At 40.2% G+C, this 22,269-nt stretch overlaps 1 protein-coding gene across 3 annotated transcripts in view; it reads right to left on the bottom strand.

Annotated features, from left to right (window-relative positions):
* The window catches only part of LOC102303649 (protocadherin-15), a 243,512-nt gene extending 224,482 nt beyond the window's left edge, over positions 1 to 19,030 (bottom strand). For all 3 annotated transcript variants that reach the window (XM_005928144.2, XM_005928143.2, XM_042223310.1), the window contains exon 1: positions 18,330 to 19,030. The gene's annotated coding sequence lies outside the window, so the exon portion shown is untranslated. The remainder of the gene's footprint in view (positions 1 to 18,329) is intronic.
* Between the last annotated feature and the right edge of the window lie 3,239 nt (positions 19,031 to 22,269).

A 22,269-nucleotide genomic window follows, 5' to 3' on the forward strand; every position in this document is an offset into this window, starting at 1 on the left:
CTTGGAAAGAAAAGAATCTGGACTTCTTTAAGTTTCCTTGAAGACGTTTCACCTCTCATCCGAGAAGCTTCTTCAGTTCTAAGAGTGATCGGTGAAGAGTCGCAGATTTTAAGCCCTATGGGAGTGTCCCCAGCAGGGTCATGAATGCCCTATTGATCCTCTACCTCATAGGTGTCAAACTCTGGCCCGCGGGCCTAATTACATTTGGCCCGCGAAGCCATACCAAATTATTATTAGAGCTGGCCTACTGGTATTATACAGCTAATATATATATTGTTTAGTATTAAGCTTTGCTTGTTCCATATTCAGTTTTTCAGCAAAACGTGTTTGAGTCCAAAAGAAAAGATTCATTCTTATATCTGGAGGAATAAATATATTTCAATAAATATTAGAGTTAGCCCGCGACTTTGTTCCAGTTTTGAATTTTGGCCCACTGTGTATTTGAGTTTGACACCCCTGCTCTACCTAATCACATGAGCTAAGGTGTGAAAATGGGTGTAGGTCACAATCAGCCAAGGTTTTGGGTAAACCCATTATGAAACCTGGCCCCACCCTAACACGTGATTTCCTGAGGTCAGATGGCCCAGGATGTGAGTGGGCGTAAGCCACCGCCTCTGTTCAAAGAGGGCCATTCACAGTGGACATGGATGGCTTCTTTCACTCCTCTTTCAATGAGCAGTGCAGTTCCATGCTCCTTTTATTATCCAGGGTAACAAAGTTCTGTCTGAGTAGAATAAAAATACTCGTAGCCAAAAGGCTTCTACTCAAACAAGAACAGAAAAGATAAACAAAGGCAGGAACATAGCCCAATAAATAAGTTTATAAGTAAATAAGGAAAATGTAAAAATGCAATAAAGTTTTCCTTTTATTGCTAGTTAAAGCTAGCTAACTGTTTGTATAGCAGTGAGATGTTTTAATGCTCTCTTAATGCCACCTTTGAGCAAACTCTCACTGCAAACTCTCATTATAAGGCTTTCAAGTTTGTCTTCTGCTGCTTTGTGGGGTTTCATCTGTACTCAAGTTGCAATTTTTATATTTTCAGTGGCACTTGAAGCAGTATTGGAGCCAGAATACTAAAAGATAGGATTACACTGCCATGTATTCATGTCAACAAAAACTGACACTTGTTGCAGTAACATTACCTCAAGTGCTACCAAATGAATGAAGCAATTTGTAGAATTTGTTTGCATCTGCCTCAAAGGGTTTTCCTTTTCTAGATGTAATCAGTCTACTATTGCTGAGCTCGTGGAAAGCACAATAAAACAAAATGTAGGCTGCGGAAATATATGTATCGATTAGTTGTGTCAACCCAGAAGGAAAAAGAAGGAAATGGGCAATGCAGAACAACATTTGTGAATATACAACAAATTGACAAAGCCAGACAGCAGAGAGGGGCTGGAAGTGCAAACAGAAGAAGAAAATGAAAAGCAAGTTTGCATGGAAGCCAACTGAGAATGAAAAGATGAAAAGAGAAAAGATGACAAAATAAATATGGTAACTTAAACGAGGAACAGAATAAAAGATTCAAGATAAAAGAAAGCAAGAAAAGTAGCAAATATATGTGTGTCACATTTTACAGGGTAATTATGCACTAAAGCATTAAAAAGCAGCAAGGTATAAACATAAGTGTTTCTTTTAATTATACTATATATTAGTAACACTATACCAGCAATATTATTTGCAGTCTTGAATTATTTAAATACAGCAGAGGTGGTAAAGCAAGACCAGTTTAAATTAGTGGGCACTAAGAGATCCAATGAGGGAAGTGAAGTCAGCTGAGGACAATTTAGCCACATATCCAATGTATTAATTCCACATAGCACAACCAGTGAGTCGTTCACTGAGTATGTTTTGTCACATCTTCCAAGGTCTGGTTGCATATAGGGCCTCTTAATAAAATTAATCCCTTTAAGTTATTTTCTCTTGCTTTTTCAATAGGAAAACAGCTCTCGGCTGGCTGGCTAAGTCATGTTTCTCCGTCTGCTCCTGTATTCTTAAGAAGTGGCTCAGAAGGCATAGGAAACCCTTTATCTTGCCATTGTGGTGCAAAGTAAGTGCACAGGACGAGCAGGTGTGGCAGTTCACCCACCAGGTGCTTGACAGACAGATGCTGTTAACTAATGACCTCAAGGCAGTTATTGCCACAGATTGTATGTCAGTGTAATTCATGCATTTACTCGCTGGTTTGTGGACTCGTGTTTTGAAACCATTATAGCATTTTGGTGGTTCTAGTCATAGAGTTAGTCCTCAGCAACACAAGTCTTTAAACTGACCCCAGAAACCACTGGTTACCAGGGTAAAATGTGCATTTCCTTACTGGATGATTGGTTACAAACATGTATAGCCTTCCTGCTATTGCTTTGGTCCCTAGCAATGTTGTATTGCACTTTTTTTTAAGTTTTACTGTCACTCTTTCTGTCTGTAGACAAGATGGCAACAAATACAGACTGCAATTTGGTGGCTAGAATTTCAAAGACAGGAATTAAAAGCACAGGGGACAAAACGAAGGAAAGGCATTGCCAAAATAAAACAGGATGTAAAATAAAAAACCCACACAGCAGCAACAACATACAATACAGTGAGTAAATACAGTAATGCAATGGGAAAACAAGGAAATGAGAACACTATAAATACAAGAGTCTGTGACGAAAGAGGAAGCCAAATTTAACAAACTTAAAACAAGAACCTGACACTGTGGTACTGAAAAGGACCCAGACAAACTGCTGGTTGCATTAAGCACAATCAAAACCCATGTGGCTAGAAAGATAGTACGAGTCCTTCATGACAAACACCCACCTCTTGAACAGACACAATCATTGTGTGGTTGTTGAACTAATATGAACTGCAAAAAAGTGGTTCATACACCACTACTGTATTTAATCATTAACAATGAATAAACTCTGCCTCGCTTTGCTATAGTTTGCCTTTTGTCTCTCTCTGCTCTCTTCTCCCTCCCCTCACCCCCACCCAGTCAGGGTGGATGGGTGCTCCTCCCTGGGTCTGGTTCCTATAAAAAGGGAGTAAAAAAAAAGGAGTTCTTCCTTCCCGCTGTCACCACAAGCTCACTGATAAGGTGTCATGCGATTACTGGGATTCTTTACCTTATAACATGAAGAACTTTGAGGTAACTGCTGTTGTAAATTGGCGATATATGAATAATTTAATTTAATTTAACTGAATTGCATGCCACTGCTTGCACATTTTCAGATCTTTTTAAACTTAACTACAAGCTGTCTGTCTGTCTGTCAGTGATCCCTGCAGGCATGGGCATGTCTAAAGGGTGGAGGAGGGAGGTTAAGCTCCGCTGCCTAATTGGGTTTAAAGTTATTACGACTACTTGGATGCTGCTAGAGCTGTCCTGAAAGAGAGTTTGTTATTGCTCATGATTGACACCCTTACCAAACAACCCCATACATATTTCATCTTGTACTGAAATTAAAAAAAAAATCATCACTGGTGAGCTAAACAATGTGTCAGTATAGCCATAACCACTCCTGTGTCTTTGCTCTACATCAAAATATGAAGCCTATAGCTCCTTATTAGTGGACTGAACATTTATTTCCTGTCTTTCTTTAAGCCTTCATAATTTTTTTCCTTTTCTCTTCCTGGGCAGATCTTTGCAATGCATCACACAACGGAGCATAGTAATAGTGCATGTGCTGATGTATTCACATGTTGCCTCTCACATGTGAGGGAGTGAATAATGAGGCATGCCCCGTGGTTAACATGGAGTAAGTAGGTGTTAACTATGACAGATTGTGCTGCCACTAGTGACCATGGCTGATCAGTCAGATAGCCTTCACCTCCCTTCTCCTCAATTATTTCACAGTCACATAACTGTACGGGTGGCAATAAATCTCACATCTCATTTAATGTGGTTGATTTCACCTCTAATGTCATAGTAGGTTCAATTTCCCTCAGTCAGATACTTTTTTTTGTGTGAAAAACTCCAGCTAACAATGAGTGAGCTTGCAACAGAAGCACCACATAGACGTGCGCTGGTTGGGTTCCAAAATGAGATATTAAACATTTAAACATTCAAAAGTGGTACCTGCTTTATACTGTAGCTAATTGTTCAGTGTCCCTATTCACTGCTAAAAACAAGAAGAAGAGTCGATTGTTTTGGTTTTCCGTTTTTGTTTCCCTTAATTTAATAAATTGTATATTTTTATGTTTTTCTTTATTTAAGTCTGAAAACATTGTGTATAAAACCAAAATGATGAGTTTAAAGTGAGACTCTGAAATGTATTTATAAACTACTTTTGGTAAGTAATTGAAGACAAAAAAGCTAAACAGCTAGCATAAATTTATAGCCTGTAAAATGGGAGTCTGTAGGAAGGAAACCACTGTCACTCATTTATTGTAGGGCATACATGGAATGACATCTATCACAAGGAAATGTCTACTGGACTGTGACAGACATCTATGATGGAAAAAAATGTGGGTTGGAATTCTTCTCTGTCTGCAGTGTTGCATTTTAATAGGCTACATGTTTCCCTGAAAATTCTAAATTCATTCACTTCAAGTCTACTTTGGTCTATTTTTGTTAACAGCAGGTATTCAGGAGTAATGGACACATTTATAACACGTTCTTGCAAGTAGCTGGCGTGGAGTCAAACCCATACCACTGTTAGCTCCGACCAGGGCTCTCCATTCTCACTGAATTCCCTACATTAAAATTTCAGACTTATATAACCTGCCTCTGTCAGCCTAGTGAACTAATTCCTACCCTCGCTGTGCAGACCTGACATACTGCCCTGGAACAGGCTTGCACGCAATCCACAGCTGCCAACACTGCTTAAACGTTGTCACCTGAGTCTAGCTGCAACGCTGCTGATCCAATGATTTGCAGAGCGATGATCGGCATACACGGGACTTGGGCGCAAAGCTCTGTTTCAGTCATTATTTCATAACTTATTAATGAAGTGACTGAATAAATTAGCAAATGTGTAATCCAGTGATTCCAGCTGGTGAAAGCAGATCCTGCGTTGTTATATGTTACAGTGTGTTAAAGAAGATTCGGATCCTTGGTTTATTCCCATCAGAGAGTTTTGATATTAAATAATTTGTGAGAATATTTACACTAAACACTTGACAAACAAGTGAAAAACAATTAAGTCAACAATAATGCAAAAGTGCTGTTGTCTCCATGAACATTTTAAAAACCCCTCAACTGCTTGCTTTGAAAAACAAGGTCATGAGTATTACACTGGATAGCAACAGAGAAACACTTACCACCTTCAATACACTTCAAATCTGATAGCTTTGTTAAATATTAACAACAGCGGGGAGAATGAAGAATGGATGGGGGAGAGCACACGGGTGAATGGGTGAAAATAATTGGTCGTAAAGTTTTCGGTCGGTTTTAGGTTGTGGGAAAGGGAGCAGGAGAAAATCACAGAGAAGGAAACTGTTGGAGGGAAATAGGTGGCAAACTAAGCGTTTGCGTTTTCAATTATCTTCTTAGTCACAGCGTGTTCATCAAACATGCATCAGCTCCTGTACATCAAAGAACATTAAGTTGCTAATGCTCTGAAAAAAGGAAAACAAATAAAGCCACTATCTTTTTATGTCGTGAAAACAAAGAGAGTATTGCCCCAGTTTGACACGACACAGCCGACAGCACGGTTCAGATAACAGTCTGCTGATCCTACTAAAATCTTACTGCTTGTCTAGGATTCCACTTGATGCTCAGTCGTGCCATATATTGTCTTTCAAGAAAAGCCTGAATGAGGCTCAGTTGAAGCTACTCATTATAATACGTTATTATGTAAAGATATGTTAATTCTCAACAAGATGTTTTGTAATCTGGAATGTGGGGACTTTTAGCAGTAAGGGACTAAACAAAAGGTCCGCAACCTTCAAACTGCAAGGATTTTAAGAAGTCGCTGCATATTTAAGCTTGATGTCAAGTCTCCAAAACTGGCATTTAATATGAATATTTCCACAATTTGTCAATTTATGTTCTTGTGTATTACTTCGCACAAATTCTCTTTCCTTGACCTTAAAATATTGTAGAAGTAATTTAAAATGTTAAACTATTCTAATTAAATCACCGGTAAGAATCTGTAAGATTCGGTACTGAATAAAGATTGCCAAGCTTATTTCAACTTCTTTGTGTTTTTATTTGTTTTCTCAACAAAGGAAAATTCCAACTCCTAAATTATTAAAATTCATCCTGCAATGTGAAGCACATCAATTCCATGTTCTCAGTCCATTTGTCATCAGCATGTCCTGGTTCCTCAACGTGGTTGAGGGTCTCGCCTGGGGACCCTTACTAGTCACATACCCTGGCCCATGATTTGAACCTATTGCCAACACATCCAGCAGAGGCACCAGAATAGGGGCGAAACTTGATTTAAGTGACTATGAGTGTAGCATGACTGTTGGTATTTCAGAAAACACGGATCTATTGGGATTTTCTCATGCATTCATTTCTCCAAGAAACAAAATATCCAGTGAGCGGCAGCTCTCTGGGCAAAAATGTCTTGCTGATGAGAGAGATCACAGGAGAATTGCCAAACTACTTTGAGCTTACAAGAAGGTAATTACAACTAACTTAGACAGAAGAGCATTTCAGAATGCACAACATGTCAGACCTTAAAGCAGATGAAGCGCCCCAGGTGCAGCTGAGGCTACAATTCACACAGGCTCAGCTGAAGATTGGAAAAATGTTGCCTGGTCTGAGGAGCCTGCGTACTGATTGCAGAATTCGGAACAATATGAAAGCATGGATCCATTCTGCCTTGTAACAATGGTTTGAGCTTGTGGCAGAGGTGTAATGGTTGAGGGATCATTTCTTGGCACACTTTCAGCCCCTCAGTACCAACTGAGTGTTGTTAAATGTGCCCTTTGAGATGATGAGATGAGATGAGATAGCCTTTATTTGTCAGTTGCAGGTCTTTTGCCCACAACCGAGATGACAGACCTTGCCGACCGTACATACAATACACAAACATCACACTGGGGAGACAGGTCAGGCTAAGTAGCGAGGAAAAAAACATCGAAATGTGTAACACAAAGGGATAATACAGGAATGCACAGGTATCAACACACCATAGCACAATAAACACAGACAAGCAACATGGGAAAGTGTTCCAGTGTGTACATCTGATCTGGGACTGCTGTAATCTTCGACTGCGCCTCCAGCTGCGCCTCCAGCTGACCCGATGTCCACATCAGAGAAGAGGTAAGCGTTGGAGGTGGCGTTGGATAGGGAGGGTGATGCGTTAGTGAGTGCTTATCAGTATCAGTATATGTATGTGTGTGCGCATCCATAGTTCAGCTGAGACAGTGTCCTTCGCCCTGCTAGGCTAAGTAAACAGTCTTCCAGCCAACCCAGGTGGCCTTGCATGGAATGGGAAGGAACAGACTCAACACAGTCGTTATCAGGGAGTTTTTGTTCGGCTCCAGCCTTGAGCCCACAGCTGGCGCCGAAGGGGTAGCTGGATTATGATGGTGATTTTTCTTTTGCAAACAACTCATGAGAATTTCAAAGCTGTTCTTTAACACTCCGACACTGGTCTCTCAATCTCCCGTTGGAGAACCGCGAGCTTCCCCATGATGGTATCAAACTTGCGTCCCGTGGTGTTGTCATTCTTTTGCTCAGGGAGCCAATTCTGAGAACTCATGACACAATGGAACCACAGTGTACCCATGTGATGGCTGCTTCCAGAAGGATGATGTGCAAAGCCTCAAACCTCAAATAATCTCTAATTGGTTCAATCAAATGGCCTCTACAGTCACTAGATCTCAGTCAAATAGAGCAGCTTTAGGGATGTGGTTTAATGGGAGATATCATGGATGTGCAAACGTGCAGCAATTGCTATCACGTCAATACGGACCAAATCTCTGAGGAATGTTTCCATTACCTTGTTGAATCTATGCCATGAAGAATTAATGCAGATCTGAAGATAAAAGGGGGCCAAATCCAGTCTATATACACACGTGGGATTAAAAAAGGTTTTATCTATTTTTATGTCGGCTGTGATTTAATAGCTGGTCTCTTTAGGTGTACGTGTTGGACAGATCCAGGTTAGCTGGACCTCCATTTCCATCTGTTATGTTGTGCCCTTTCAGCTAACACTCCACCAGCAGAAGCAAATGTGTGCAATTCCCAGAATGTCTAACTATTGATTTAACTCAAACCACTTTATTTACCACACAGGTCCAAATGAGTAACTGTGAAGGCGGCAACAGTATTACAATGTTTTCAAAAGTAGCTGGAAAAGTTTATGAAAAGTGAAACTATTTTGAAGCCTCCTGTGATCCAGTTTTAACTTTTTCGGAACAAAACTTTGTTGCTGGGCAATATTTAGCCGACTACACGAAAAGTAGAGTGAGCAGTGAGAAAAAAAAAGACATGGAAGAGAGGAGGAAGAGAGAGAGAGAGAGATGGTGGAATCAGTTTGATGCCAAGAGCTGTGCGCTGACCCTGATTAAATGCCTCCCCTAACTCACTGGGACCACTGATAAGACCAATACACTCTGGGCAGTGTGCGCGTTGTGTGTGCGTGCATGTTCAGGAGCCAGAGCAGGCGATAAGGTGTGTCTACACATGTGCATGCAGAAGACTGTGTGTGTGTGTGTGTGCCTATGATCCTGTGTGTCCCAACACCAATTCTCCTGTGTAAACATGCTGACCTGGCACAACACCAGTAGACACTTTGAAGTTGGCAATAGGCACTGTAATCTCCCTCCTTCTCTTTCTCACAGAGCCAGAGGGGAGACTTAACACTGGAAACCTTCTGTGGCTTAGCATGTGGCCGCGAACACACAGACGCCCACACACGCATACACAAAAACACTCTCTATTGTTGCAGATGGTTGTGTATTCTGTCCCTGACACACAGAAAACAGCAAATTAATCACAAATAAATGCATAAATAAATCAAATCTCACTCAGACCTTGTGCTTTGTTTTATTTATGTCAATTACTTTTTTTTTGCAGACGTGTGTGTGCGCTAAAATTGACTGCCACTCTGGAGTGTATCACTCTACAGCCCCAGAGCATCTTCAGATCTTAAATGAGAAATGCTAACTTTCCAGCGCGATCATCTGTGACCGTCCAAATGCAGCAAATTCTCGGAAAAAGCAAGACTTTATATATATTACCTATTATCGATGAAGTGTATGCCTTGTAATAAATAACACATCCTATACAGCATGTAATTATAATAATACATGAATACATATCCTTCACTCTACAGAAGAGCTAAAAGAGTATCTGAGGCACAGCAGAGGGTTATGTTTGGAAGGGAATGCATAGCTGTTGAATTATTTATCTCCAGATGCCTGAGTAAAAGAAAGTATTTCCTATGCTTACAGACAATATTTAAAGGATCACTGTTTAACCGTCCACAAATTTTCTGTTACTCTCACCACCCTTATAGTTATTTTCAACTGCAGCAGGCAGATATTTGCAGCAAACCCCCAGAAAACAAATAAGTATGCTCAGCATCTAAAACGGATACAGTTAACAACTAACCAGTGACCACAACGGCTTTTGTAACTGTTGGAGTTTCATTAGCTTCCAGAAATCTAAGTTTACAGTGCTGTTATGTAAAGATGTGTTGTTCTCTACTTGTTCGTCCTCTCCCCACTGCCTAAAAAGCAGTTATCAGAGGATGAACGCTACATGAATTACACTAAGGCATAGATCTCTGTGATATTACGAATATTAATCTCACGTCACCAGTGTTGGGGAGTAACGGAATACATGTACCGCCGTTACGTATTTAAAATACAAAATATGAGTAACTGTATTCCGTTACAGTTACCGTTTAAAAAGGTGGTATTCAGAATACAGTTACTTTGTTGAAATAAATGTATTACACGGCGGTACTTTCCTGTTTCATATTGTCGCGGGTCAGGACTGTTTGGTTTTGTTTGACAGCTACGTTCTATTGTTCCAGATGGCAGCGTTACGGTTGTCATGGTTACAGGGTGACGCTCTCTCTCTAGTGTTTCCTGGGTGAGAGAGCGCCTTTTCGTTGTTGTTGTTGTTGTGCTAAGCTAATAGGCAGAATGCTACAGAATGCTCTAAAGAATGTAGCATCATGGGCAGTGTAGTCCGTGCTGCAGGGTGAATGGACTGCCATACCCGTTATGTGTCTGTGAGCGCGAGGAGGGAGAAAAAGGCGAGTGGAAAACTACGAGTTGTCATCGAGCAAAAACGGGAGCTGGAAGCATGTAAATATAATAATAACCACTGCAGCCAAGAAGAGTGCCTGACGAGCCCAGTTGTAAGTAAGCTATTAAGACTCGACTGTACACCGTGTTCGTGTTTTCCTCCGAAACAATAAGTTCCGTTGGAGCAGCCTTTCAACGCCTCTCTCTGTCTCTCGCAAGCAAAGTTGACCCACACAACAAAGTAAAGCTATTTTTCGGCTACGAGCCCAACACGGAACCCGCTGTATCAGTCAGCGGTCCCTTTACTACGGTTCGGAGCCGCGAACCTTCAGTAACAGTAATAAATCACAGCAATAGTACATTCACGTAGTTGTAAAAAGCATGATAATATATTAAGTAATCCAAAGTATTCAGAATACGTTACTCTCATTGAGTAACGTAACGGAATACGTTACAGAATACATTTTGGGGCATGTATTCTGTATTCTGTAATGGAATACATTTTAAAAGTAACCTTACCAACACTGCACGTCACAAATAACACATTTCATGCTGTGGCCTTTAAAAGTAGACCCTAAATACTCACCTTTGTATCCTGCAACTTTGTGCCAAGTTTCTGGCCAAGTGTGAACTTCATTTTTTTTGCTTACTTTTGGTCTCCACCCTCACAAACATGTAACTGATTTACTCTGATTGCTTATTACGTCTTTGTGCCATGTGGTGTTGAGCAGACAGAATGAAGTCTTCTGTTTTTTCACTCAAAATAGCCAGCTGCTGCTCCTGAAATGAACATCGATTACAAAGGTAAGGTCTGAAAAACCACAGCAATAAGTTTAAGTCTAAGATGCTCTGGAAAGCTGCAATGTTTCTATAAAATGCTCTTTGCATTTGTCACCACCAGTGACACTTCAGTCATTTTATCTTTTTGCCCAAATCAAAATATTGACTGGAACAGCTATGAATGTAACTGCATGTTAACAATAGAAGGTGTAAATATATCATTTTGTAATTAACTCACTATTGAGCATCCTGTCAGGTATGTCTGCTCACTGTCAGGGTTTATGCAAAGAAGCTGCAAACCTGACTCTCTGCAATTAGGTTTACCAAATGGTGATAATTTAATCCCTTATATATGGATTTATATCCAGGAGCCCATTTCTTTTATACTATTTCCTGTGAGAAATAATCATTTTATCGATATTACCTCTCAGTCTTGTCTATATGGTGTCCATTTACATTAATGTGAATGGGATTTACACTAAAATCTTCATGTTGTCCCTGAGATGCTGTTAGACTCAGAAATAAATGGGATTCTGACCTCAAATAACTGCTGCAGCTGTGTTTTGAGAACACTGATGAAAAAGGATGCTGCCCTAGGTGGATGCAACATGGGTGAAAGGCTGGTACTTCATTAAGTCATTGCCCATTGGTTATGTCCTATTTTTAAAATCTCATCCACGCTACACTAAAAATATTGCTATTGAACTAACTGTTGTTGGCCATGTATCATTGGATCAATATGTCAAATTATGAGTAAGTATCCACACCAGAGGTGGTGAATCCACGTTGGAAACATTGTACCGTGTCTACCATATCTAAGATTCATTGACAAATTCTCTCTAAATTTCGTCCAGGACTGGAGAGCTTTAGGAGCCCCTGATCAGATAGAAAGCTACTCAGGGTATTAAACTGGGGCAAGGGGTTCTCAGAACTTTTACCACACAGGATTAAAATTAGTTTTATTTAATCTCACCCTGAGACTCACACTAGTAAAGTTGCAAGTGCAGGAATCCATAACCAACAACTAAAAACTAATTTTTGACCCAGTTTAAGAAATTGCAAGTCTTGTGGGAACTGATATCTGGGGTGGGACATTAAGGTAAGCATAACAACAACTACATCTGAATTCACTTGGCTTGTTTTTCCTTTTCTTTACTCTTTTTGTTTGTGTTTTGTTTTGCTTAAAAAAAAGACCCTTGCCTGTTAGAATTATTAAAAGTGGTTGCTTGTTTTGCACAGTTCAATCAAATTTGCAACACCCTTCATAAGTAATAAACAAAATGAAAATTTGGCCACAAAGAAAATAAGTTCGACAGCTTTTGCTAATTTGCCTCTTTGTTTCTCCTGCCTGCGTTGCCAGATATGCAGATTCCAGGCAGTGTTTTGGCAAGCTGGCAGATAATCCTGTTAGGCACAATCAGCTTGGTTGTATTGTTGAATATAAACTCAATCTTTCAGACAGAATAACAAAATGTCAATAAGGATCAGCACATCTGCACTGAAGCCGGAGCATAACAATTGAAGTCAGGCAAAACTTTACCCAGTGTGAAGTGCCCACATAAGAATAAAGCAAACAAGCTCAAGTAAACTCTTGCTTGCGTCTTTGTCTTTATTGCTGTGAATAAATAAAACATTCACAGAATAGACTGGCATCCAATATGCATTTCATTATGTTGGGCACCACGTTTGACTTCTTCATAAGCGTGCGGCAGCACTGTTTTCTCTGTTTTCTGTATTCTCCGCTGACTGCACAGCAATTAACTGTTGTAGATCTGTTAGAACTGTCTGAAATCATAAATAGCTATTTCTTTCTTAGAAAAAAAAGAATGTGATAATATACACTCGCTGTCCACTTTATTAGGTACACCTTGCTAGTGCTGATTCAGAACCTCTTTGTGTTCAGAAGTGCTTTAATTCTTTGTGGCACAAATTCAACAAGGTACTTGAAACATTCCCTAAAGACTTTGATCCATATTGACACAACAGCATCACGCAGCTTCTGCCAATTTGCAGTAACACATCCATGTAAATCTCCCTTTCATACCTGAAGGTGCTCTGTTGGATTGAGATCTGGTGACTGTGGAGGCCACAGTGAACCTATTGCCATTTTCAAGAAACCAGTTTGAAATTATTTGAGTTTTGTGACATGGCGTGTTATTCACGCAGCCATCAGATTATTACATTGTGGTCACAAAGGGACATTCAGGTAGGATGTGGCATTTGATTCTCAGTTGGAACTATGGGGCCTAAAGTGTGCCAAGGAAATATCCCGAACACCATTACACCAGCAGCAGCCTGAACATTTGATAAAAGGCATTGTTGTTGTTATAACCGTACCATTCTAATGTGGCAGGAGACATTGAGACTCTGTATATCAGAGAAAGGTTTTTTCAGTATTCTGTTGTTCAGCTTGAGTGAAGTAAGCCTCAGTTTCCTGTTCTTCCTGTTTTGACAGGAGTGGTGTGCAGTTCTGCTGCTGTAACCCATCTGCTTCAACATGCTGTGTATTCAAATATGCTCTTCTGCATACCTTGGTATGTACATGTAGTAATTTGAGTTAGTGTCGCCTTCCTATTAGCTCAAAGTCTGGTTATTCTCCTCATATGTCTGGCATCAATAAAGCATTTTGCCCAGAGAACTCCAGCTGGATGCTTTTTCTTTTTTTTTTTTGGATCATTCTCTGTAAACCTCAGCAATGGCTGTGGGGGAAAATCCCAGTAAATCAGCAGTTTCTGAAATACTCAGACCAGCCAGTCTGGCACCGACAGCCATGCTGCATTCAAAGTCACTTAAATCATCCTTCTTCATTTTGATGCTTGGTTTGAACTTCAGCAGGTCGTCTTGACCATGTCTACATATCTAAATGCAGAGTTGCTGCCATGTGATTGCCTGATTAAACATTTTTCTTGAGGAGCAGTTGAAGAATTGTACCTAATTAAGTGTGGCGAATAAACCAAAAATGGTTTAGATTTGCTGCAACTACTCATGTGTGCAGATGTCAGACTATATCAGAGAGACTATATCTATAACAGCTTATTGTGTGCATTATGCCAAATATATAATACATCCCAGCAAACAACTGTGTTTGAAAGAAGCACTGAAAATGAGTCCTGTCAGACAAGCTCTTTTAATCGTGGGGTGCATTTAAAAATCATTTGTAGACATAAAAATTGGATCCATTCAACTGTTAAGACGCAGGCTCTGAAGAGAGTATAGCACATTCACACAATCCCTAATAGGATCTGGTAGAGAACATATGCTTTTGATATACACAGGAATTGGTGAATGTCTCCAAAGGCTGCACATACCTCTACACACGCATAGAAACTGCAGATCTCAGCAATATGAATAGTCAGGCCTGCTTACACAAGTGTGGCTAATTCAATATGACATTTTTCTAATAGGTAGTCTGGCCTCTTGGGGGGGACTGGGCTAAATGCAGAGTGAACAGATATTACAAGTGTGAGGTGTTGATGTAAATAAAACTATAATAATAAGTCTTTTTTTGCAATTATAGTTAGTGTTGAAATTAATAAAGGGAATCAAAAGATTGAGCCCTTCTAGGCCTCGCAAAGAATTGGGACGAAACAAAACCTTCCCACAACGCCCTGTTTGGAAATAAATCAGATGATTAAGTCACACTGCTATCTGTGTCAGTTATGATCAAAGAGAGTAAGAAATCACGATGCAGTAACTGCAACTGTCTTATACAACTGCTCTGTTTGCTGAAACATGTAGGCAGAACAGGTGTTAGTCTAAGAATTAGTCTCCCTTAAGGAGTGGTGTGAGTCAGGCACAAAAAGTGAAACGGTGCTGATGCATGGATTGAAACGTTGCAATGAAATGCAAATATCTCTTTGAGCATTTAAGTGAAGGTCGTGAAAGGTGCTTTTTAAAATGCACCGATGTTTGGAGGCATACTCTCCTGTCTTTACGAAAACTGAACTTAAGAGCCAAAATATCCTTCGACACGGGGAAAGGTGAGGTGCACGACGAATGAGGGTGCTAAACCCAGACGTTCATTCCCAGTTGAATGTGACAGTTTAATCAGTCCAGATAATTCCCAAACTTCAGAAAATCCCCAAACTCCAGATAATTACCATTTACATGTTGGTAGGCTGTGCAAAGTCAAAAACCGTCTGTGATGAAATCTTAAATGAACAAGTGGAAACTTTAGTGTTAAACCTTTTGACCAAAACTGTGGTTAAAGTGTGAATTTAAGACAGCTGGTGGGGTCGGAGTATTTTTAAGCATTTTATTATTGCTGGAGTGTGTGATACTGTTAGTGGAGCATTTCCAGGTGTCTGTAATGATATGAGTGTAAAGCTCTTACACCTATGAGAAACTGTGTAGAAATCAGCATAACCAGTTGCCCTCCTGTTCAACACTAAACAACAAACTGGTCTCACAACTGCTGTAATGACGAAATTCAGGCACACTGCCAGGTGAAAAATGGCAGCACAGTGGTGTAATGGTTAGTACTGTTGCCTCACAATAAGGACTTGGATTTGGATCCACTGGCTGGCTGAGACCCTTCTGTGTAGAGTCTGCATGTTCTCTACATGTACTCTAGCTTCCTCCCGCAAGTGCATAGATGTGAAAGTTAGTATGATGTATGGATGGCTGGATGGATGACAGTAATCTAATAAGCTATTAATCTGAAGAATGTGGTGCAGCATTTCTAACACAGACCTTTGACAAACAGCGAGCAACAGCTGCTGGAGATGGTGGTATCAAGCTCAAACACCAGAGACCGAAACATTTCCCATAGACGATCACATTCTTGAGATCCATTTGGCTTTCTGCTTCATCATGTGTGAAATTCATGTTGGTACCATATGAAACATTTTCTATTGATTTTTTAATAGCTCCTCTCAAACTTTTGACATTTAATGCATTTTTAATAGCTCAAGTGAAAAATCAACTTTTTTTATTGCAGTGGATAGTACTGTACAGAGCCGAAGAACAAAACTGTAAGATCTAGATATGATGACATCACCGCGCATTCTTGTCAAAACATGACAACTGAACGAGATAAGCACTGGGAGTAGCACGACTAATGTAGCGCACCTAATTGTGAACCTTGGGATTCAGAGCAGGAGGAGTTACCTTGCCAGAAGGTGCATTTGAATTTTCTGAGTCTCAAGGACCCCGGATTGAGAACCACTGCAAAAACTGGACGGAAAGCATCAATTAAGTATTGCCAGATTTGAAATGATAATCCCTAAACTCAGCAGAGCTTTGTCTCTCTGACAGCACAGAAGAGCTTCTGTCAGTCAAATCACAAAATACTCAGAATGTCTAGTCCAGGTTACTTGGAAAAGACATGCTTATTTTCCTCAACAGTTTGAGAAGACACGTGCAAAACAAAAATGGATTTGAGCAAAAAGTCTAAAGGTGAAAATCACATTAACATTTTTAGGACAACAAATATTTTGCTTAATTGAATCTGTGCTTAATTTTTTCTACACCTTAATTCGAACACAAGAACAATGACGTGTTTTGACCAGTGTAAGAATGAAGATTTAAGCAGTAAACACATTTTATTTCTCATATATGTGTTGCTTTCTCATGAGTTTTGATGATTTAAGCACGGCAAACGCAATGTAAAGTTAATGATCACAGCGCAAGTGCTAAACTAAAATAACTAAGTTAAAAATGAAGAAAAATATTTTTGGGGGAGAAAAGGTGAAGGAAGTGGAGGAGGTTAAAGCAAACTTGTTCTGCACTAATAAGTAACTAACTCAACGACAACAAAACACACAGTGAAACACGACTTCATAGAAAATCTCCCATTTGTAGGCAAGGACTAAGCCACAGTTATTTAAATCGAAGTCCTGGTGCCTCTGTCATCCAGCGTGACTAACAGGATTTGACATGGTGAGGAGTGGATGGGTCCCAGGTTCACAAAACACATTCTGTCTGTCTGACCCTCTCTTCACACACACACACACACACACACACACACACACACACACACACACACACACACACACCTGCCTGTGTGTCTGCATATTTACAGGAAGCCACACGAAAGCAATGCCACATAATCCACTGAGTACACTGTTACACAGCCTCTCACTTGGCTTCACAATGGCACCGCAGCAATTCTGTTTTTTGTCATTACTGATTGCCTTCCTCTACCTGTGTGTGCCAGCCACTCTCATACATGACTGAGCAAGAGTCCCATAATACAAAGGTTAATATGATGGGTTTAGGTTTATTATGCAATTATGGGAACATAAGAATCAAGATTAAAAAAAAAAAACCCACAGAACCATATTGTACCTGTTACACACACTTTACATCACTCCTAGCTCGTGCCACCTCTGACTTTCTCCCCTCGCTATCTGCTTTGTGTTGAGGAGGTGACAGCTTGCAGTAATTTAAAGTAATCGGATGATTCTCTCTCTTTTCATAATCCGAGACACACAGGCTGCTGTGAGGTAACCTGCTTTGGACGGGACCGCTGCAATAGGCAGTCGACAGACAGCCCACGTACTGTAGCGTGGACGCTACTTGTTGAAAATAAATTACACTCTTTCAGACGGCATGAGAACGATCTCTTACAAGGTAGTGTCGGGGACACTGCCGCTCTGTTAGGAAAGTGACTTACAGACCACGTGGTTAAGATAGGTTTTTAACCTCAAGACCAACATAAATACAACTTAATTCACTTTATCCACCTTAATCGCGTCAAAAAAATACCCATAAACAAGCGTGGTGCTGGTGACATTAAAGAAATTACTGAAATTTACTATTACTCTTATTAAGATCACAGCCAGAGAATCATAATCAATAGCTCGGTGATATCTGAACTAGACTAAAGCTCTGGAGTGCTTACAAATATGTAGAGTCGTCTTGAATAAAGCCGACGTCAGTTTACTAAACCAGCATTAATAATTCCATCAGCCAGTTTCAGCACCACGGACAGCGAATCTTCTCACTGGTCCATAAACATAGTATTCAAAGTACTTTATGATACTGTATTTTGGACTTTTTTCATTGCAGGTGTCATATTATGCCTATAGCCTATAACCCCCACCCTCCCCCCCAATTTTGGTAGCAGAAGGGATGTTTTGTATCCACACAAACGCGCATTGCTTCATCTCTACCCACCCCCAAAAGAAAGAAAGAAAGAAAATACCTTGTGGAGGGGTTTGAACTGTGTGGGTTTATAATGCTCTGGAAATAGAAGCAGCAGTCAGGAGCAGAGCAAATACATGAAACAGAAGCGGTGCCTTTGGGTGATTAAAGTCACTACCGCACACACACACACACACACACACACACACACACACACACACACACACACACACACACACACACACACACACACACACACACACACTATAAGTCAGAGATGTTTCAGGCAGTAAAGTAACACGGGCTCCGACTGGATGCACTGTACGACTTACCGTGTCGTCCTCGTTGAAGCCATATGTTTCACACAAATCTACTTTTCCGCACACTGTTGCTGTCTTTGGGCCGCGGTAACACACAGCCCGGTGGAAAAAATCCAGGAAATAACATCCACACAACTCATCCACCCGCCTCGGTTAAGGACTGACCCCACTTTTGTGTGTGTTGAGGGGGGAACAAGAAAATCCCGTTGTCGGTCCCTTCAAGACGAGAGAAACATCGAGTAGTTTATTTTCAAGTCACAAAAAAGAAAGAAAAAGAAAAGGAGGAAGAAGAAAAAGAAGCGATGCTCTTCATGCCATGCTCTTCGCCTTCGTGCGGTAAAGATAGTCTTCCTCTGCTCTAGTCTCCTTTAGTTTAAGTCCCCAGTGTGGGAGTCACAAGGTAACTACGAGCTCTGTAGGAGAGACAGAGTAACAGTATATGTGCTCTAATGTTCTCCCTTGCTTTCCCAGCCAAAGAGAGGGAGAGGGGGGGGACCGAGCGACACCAGCTGAAGGAAGAGAGAGGCGATGCGCAGTCAGAGAGAGAATATTTGTCTTATGGTAGCTGTGCAAGTACCGCAGGAGCAGCAAGCGGCAGGGATGGTGATCGGTGCACCGTCGGTGCGCCGTAATCTAATTATCTCAACGGCAAAAAGCGCCCGGATTAGCGGGTGGTTGCTCTGCTATGTCCCGCTGCTCTGCTCTGGTCTTTGCGTCGCATGGCGGAGAGGGGAGGATAGGAGCGCTATCAGACTATCCTATCAAATTTTAATTAGTCAGTACTCTCTCATACTCACTCACTTAAAAAAGCAAAACAAAAAAACAAAACAGCAAATGACAGAAAGACACAAATAATGATTCGAGACAGCACATCACTTTCCTGCCCTGAAATCAAATGCCTTTTATTTGGATACTCAGAGGTAAAAACAAACAAAAATCGTCCTGATTATGTCTCTGTTTCTTTTGGCATTGCAGCAAAGGTCATTCTACAGGTGCGCGGTTCCATATTAAAAAGACACACCTTGCCAACTGTGCAGGACCGGGTGAACTTTAATTCCCTACGTGCATTGTGGAAAGAGACACCAGTTAACCGCTGGATTTCATGCTTCTCTGGAGTATCAGTTTTTAAGAGCTGACTGCTAATGTGTTTCTTTCACTGTTCCAATACTTGCAAAGTCTAATTTCAAGAAGTCACCTTGCTCAGTTCTCCGTAATAACACCTTAGACATGTTCTTTTAAGTAAGCTAAGTAATGCTGCAGATCGCACAAGACACCACATTAAATACAATTAGGATACAGAAAGTTGACATTAAACATTATCCTGGCGTTGTACATTGAACTTTATCATCATTACATTCACAGTTACTCCAGCAATCACACTCCCCAATGGCAGTGGTCTCTCCTGGACACACAGGGCCACAGTAACATGGTAAAAACTGCTTAGAAAAGCATAACAGAGCTCAAAGAGCTGTTCAATAGTGCAGGGAGACTCCAAAGGTCTTGTCCTGTTGCACGGGGCCACTCAAAAGTGCCTTGAGGCAAAGCTTGTTGTGCTGTATAAATAAAACTGAATTGAATTGACTTCTATAAATTCCTAGTGTATAAAATAGCAGTGAAGTCTATGGCAATTGAACATATCATTTGTTTTGCATGCATGCAAAGATAATTCAGCAAGTAACCTTTGAACAACACATTTATAGTAAGACAGCAAAATGGCGAAATTGTACATAAAAGAGAGCTCCACTAGTTAACCATCATTTGAATGGCACCATCAAACTCATGATAGGCAGATTAAAAAAAGCGGGTTCAGAAAAAACAGACTAACTACTCTTCATTTTCAAAATTTGACCTTCACTTTACCCACAATACAATTCAGCCACCCCCAGCTTCTTTGGATATTTATGTACATTAAGATTAGTATCAGCTAAAATAGCCTGAAGTCACTATCCTCATGCAGAGATCTGGTAAGGTCACATCTTTCTAACTCCGACACCCATGTTTTTTTTTTAAACATGGCCCCACTACTTGAGGTATTTGCACAGCTTGCACTTTAACCATAAAAGGCTTCATGTGGCTTTTCTTTTTTTTGGTTACAAATACTGTAATACTTCCCAAGACCTGTAAACAGACTTTGATGTGCAAACTCGGAGGAAACACAAATACAGTGCTCGAGAAAATGATTCCATGCATACTATTAAAGATTTCACACCAGAGGTTACCTACCCTTTATGTCTTTGTATGATGAAGTAACTCCATACGCAAACTGTAGACTGACCCTGCTGTAGAAACGAATCCCTGAACTGCCAATACACTGCTACCCTTGACAGTAACATGATACAGAACATCAGCAAATGTTGCTTAAATATTTCCAAGATACTTCTAGATAAAAGTTTTACAAGCCTATATAAAATGCAGTATTTCTAATAAAAAATTCTGTAGTTTCAGTCTTTTTACACAGGAGGAGCTGCAGAATGCATGCTGGCTAAACTTGCTAATTTTCAAAGAGTTTCTTTGCAGATACAGAATGTAGATTCCAGAAGCATCACCCAACTCCTGCAGAATCTCCGTAAAGACTTGATAATAAGTCTTGAGTGAGGGTTAATCAGTCTCTAAAGAAAATCCACCTTTGCACCTCATAACATCCATATAATATAACAATTATTCCCAATCCACTGATCGTTTTACTCCTCCCCCTCTTTTTAAAAACAAAAGATGACTTCACAGGCAACGACAAAGGGTTGTTTATTTTGTGAGTCATTGTCCTTTCCTCAAACTGCACATTGGCACTTGAGAAAAAAAAAGGAAAATATATCAGCATAGCAGTAGAAATGGGCTACCTGAAGACAAGAAGAGTAAACACAGACTTCATTTAGCCAGTGTCTAGTCTGTTTGCTCATCTGGACAGAAAAGAACAGTAAGCTGAAAGAAGGGGATCTAAAACTGAGTAATCCTTAATAATCAAGCTTCACCGCTACGTTGTTTAAATTGTGCAAGTGTTTAGAAACTGTGAGCAAACTGTTAAATAGTTTGTCTTAAATAGGCCACATTTGAGCCTGTTTAAGATAATAATTGCTACAAACGATTGATTATTGAATACAAAAATCAAACTGCTAGAATGCCACTTGCTCAAATTATAATTTAGTTATAATTTACTTGGAGATCTTGAAAAGGTACAGGTTAGCTTCTGTTGGCACTGCAATATGAAATTCACATGTTGTTGTCATTCTGTAGCACAAAATAAAATTACAGCTATCACACGAGTTCATGAGTGCACTAGCTTGTGTTGCTTCATAGAGGTCAGATTTTAAATCACAGTAATTTAAGCACTGTTTATAATAGAAATATAAAGCTGAGAATATTTTTTTCACCCTTAAGTAACATGTTGCATGGAAAGTAGAAAAAAAAATCTATAATCACCACGAAACAACTTCAGGATGTGGACCAGCAGGTGTGGACCAGCAGGTGTGGACCAGCAGGCATAGACCAGGATAAAAGTGCACCTGAGTTAAGAACAGATTTGACTCCTGGCTTTATATTCGACTGATAAAACACGAGATAGGAAGAGTGATAGCTGTAAAACAGCCATCTGCTCGTTTTTTTGTTTTTTTTAATTGTGCATCTTGTAATTACCTTCCTTATTTATTAATTTGATGAAAAAGTCAGAATATGATGAATGTGCTAGACATTCTGCGTCTCCTCACGATAACTGTAACATGTACATGTACTGAACAGTGAAAAAAAACAAAAAACAGAAGTGGCCCTGTTGGGTTGGATTGATGTGAAAGCAGTTACAGAGTTTGGCCACTTTAAATTGAAATCTGATTGCACAAATTAAAAGTTTCAAATCGCTTCCAGTAAAAGGGGTTTGCCATCAGAGGGCCAGGCCAATTATAGCCCCACACCACTGTGATCTTACCTGTGTGTCCATCTGCTCCGCTCTGCTCTTTGGGAT

This window comes from Haplochromis burtoni, unplaced genomic scaffold (assembly GCF_018398535.1).
Source record: "Haplochromis burtoni strain Fernald_Lab_line unplaced genomic scaffold, NCSU_Asbu1 Contig_108, whole genome shotgun sequence".
Taxonomy (NCBI): Eukaryota; Metazoa; Chordata; class Actinopteri; order Cichliformes; family Cichlidae; genus Haplochromis; species Haplochromis burtoni.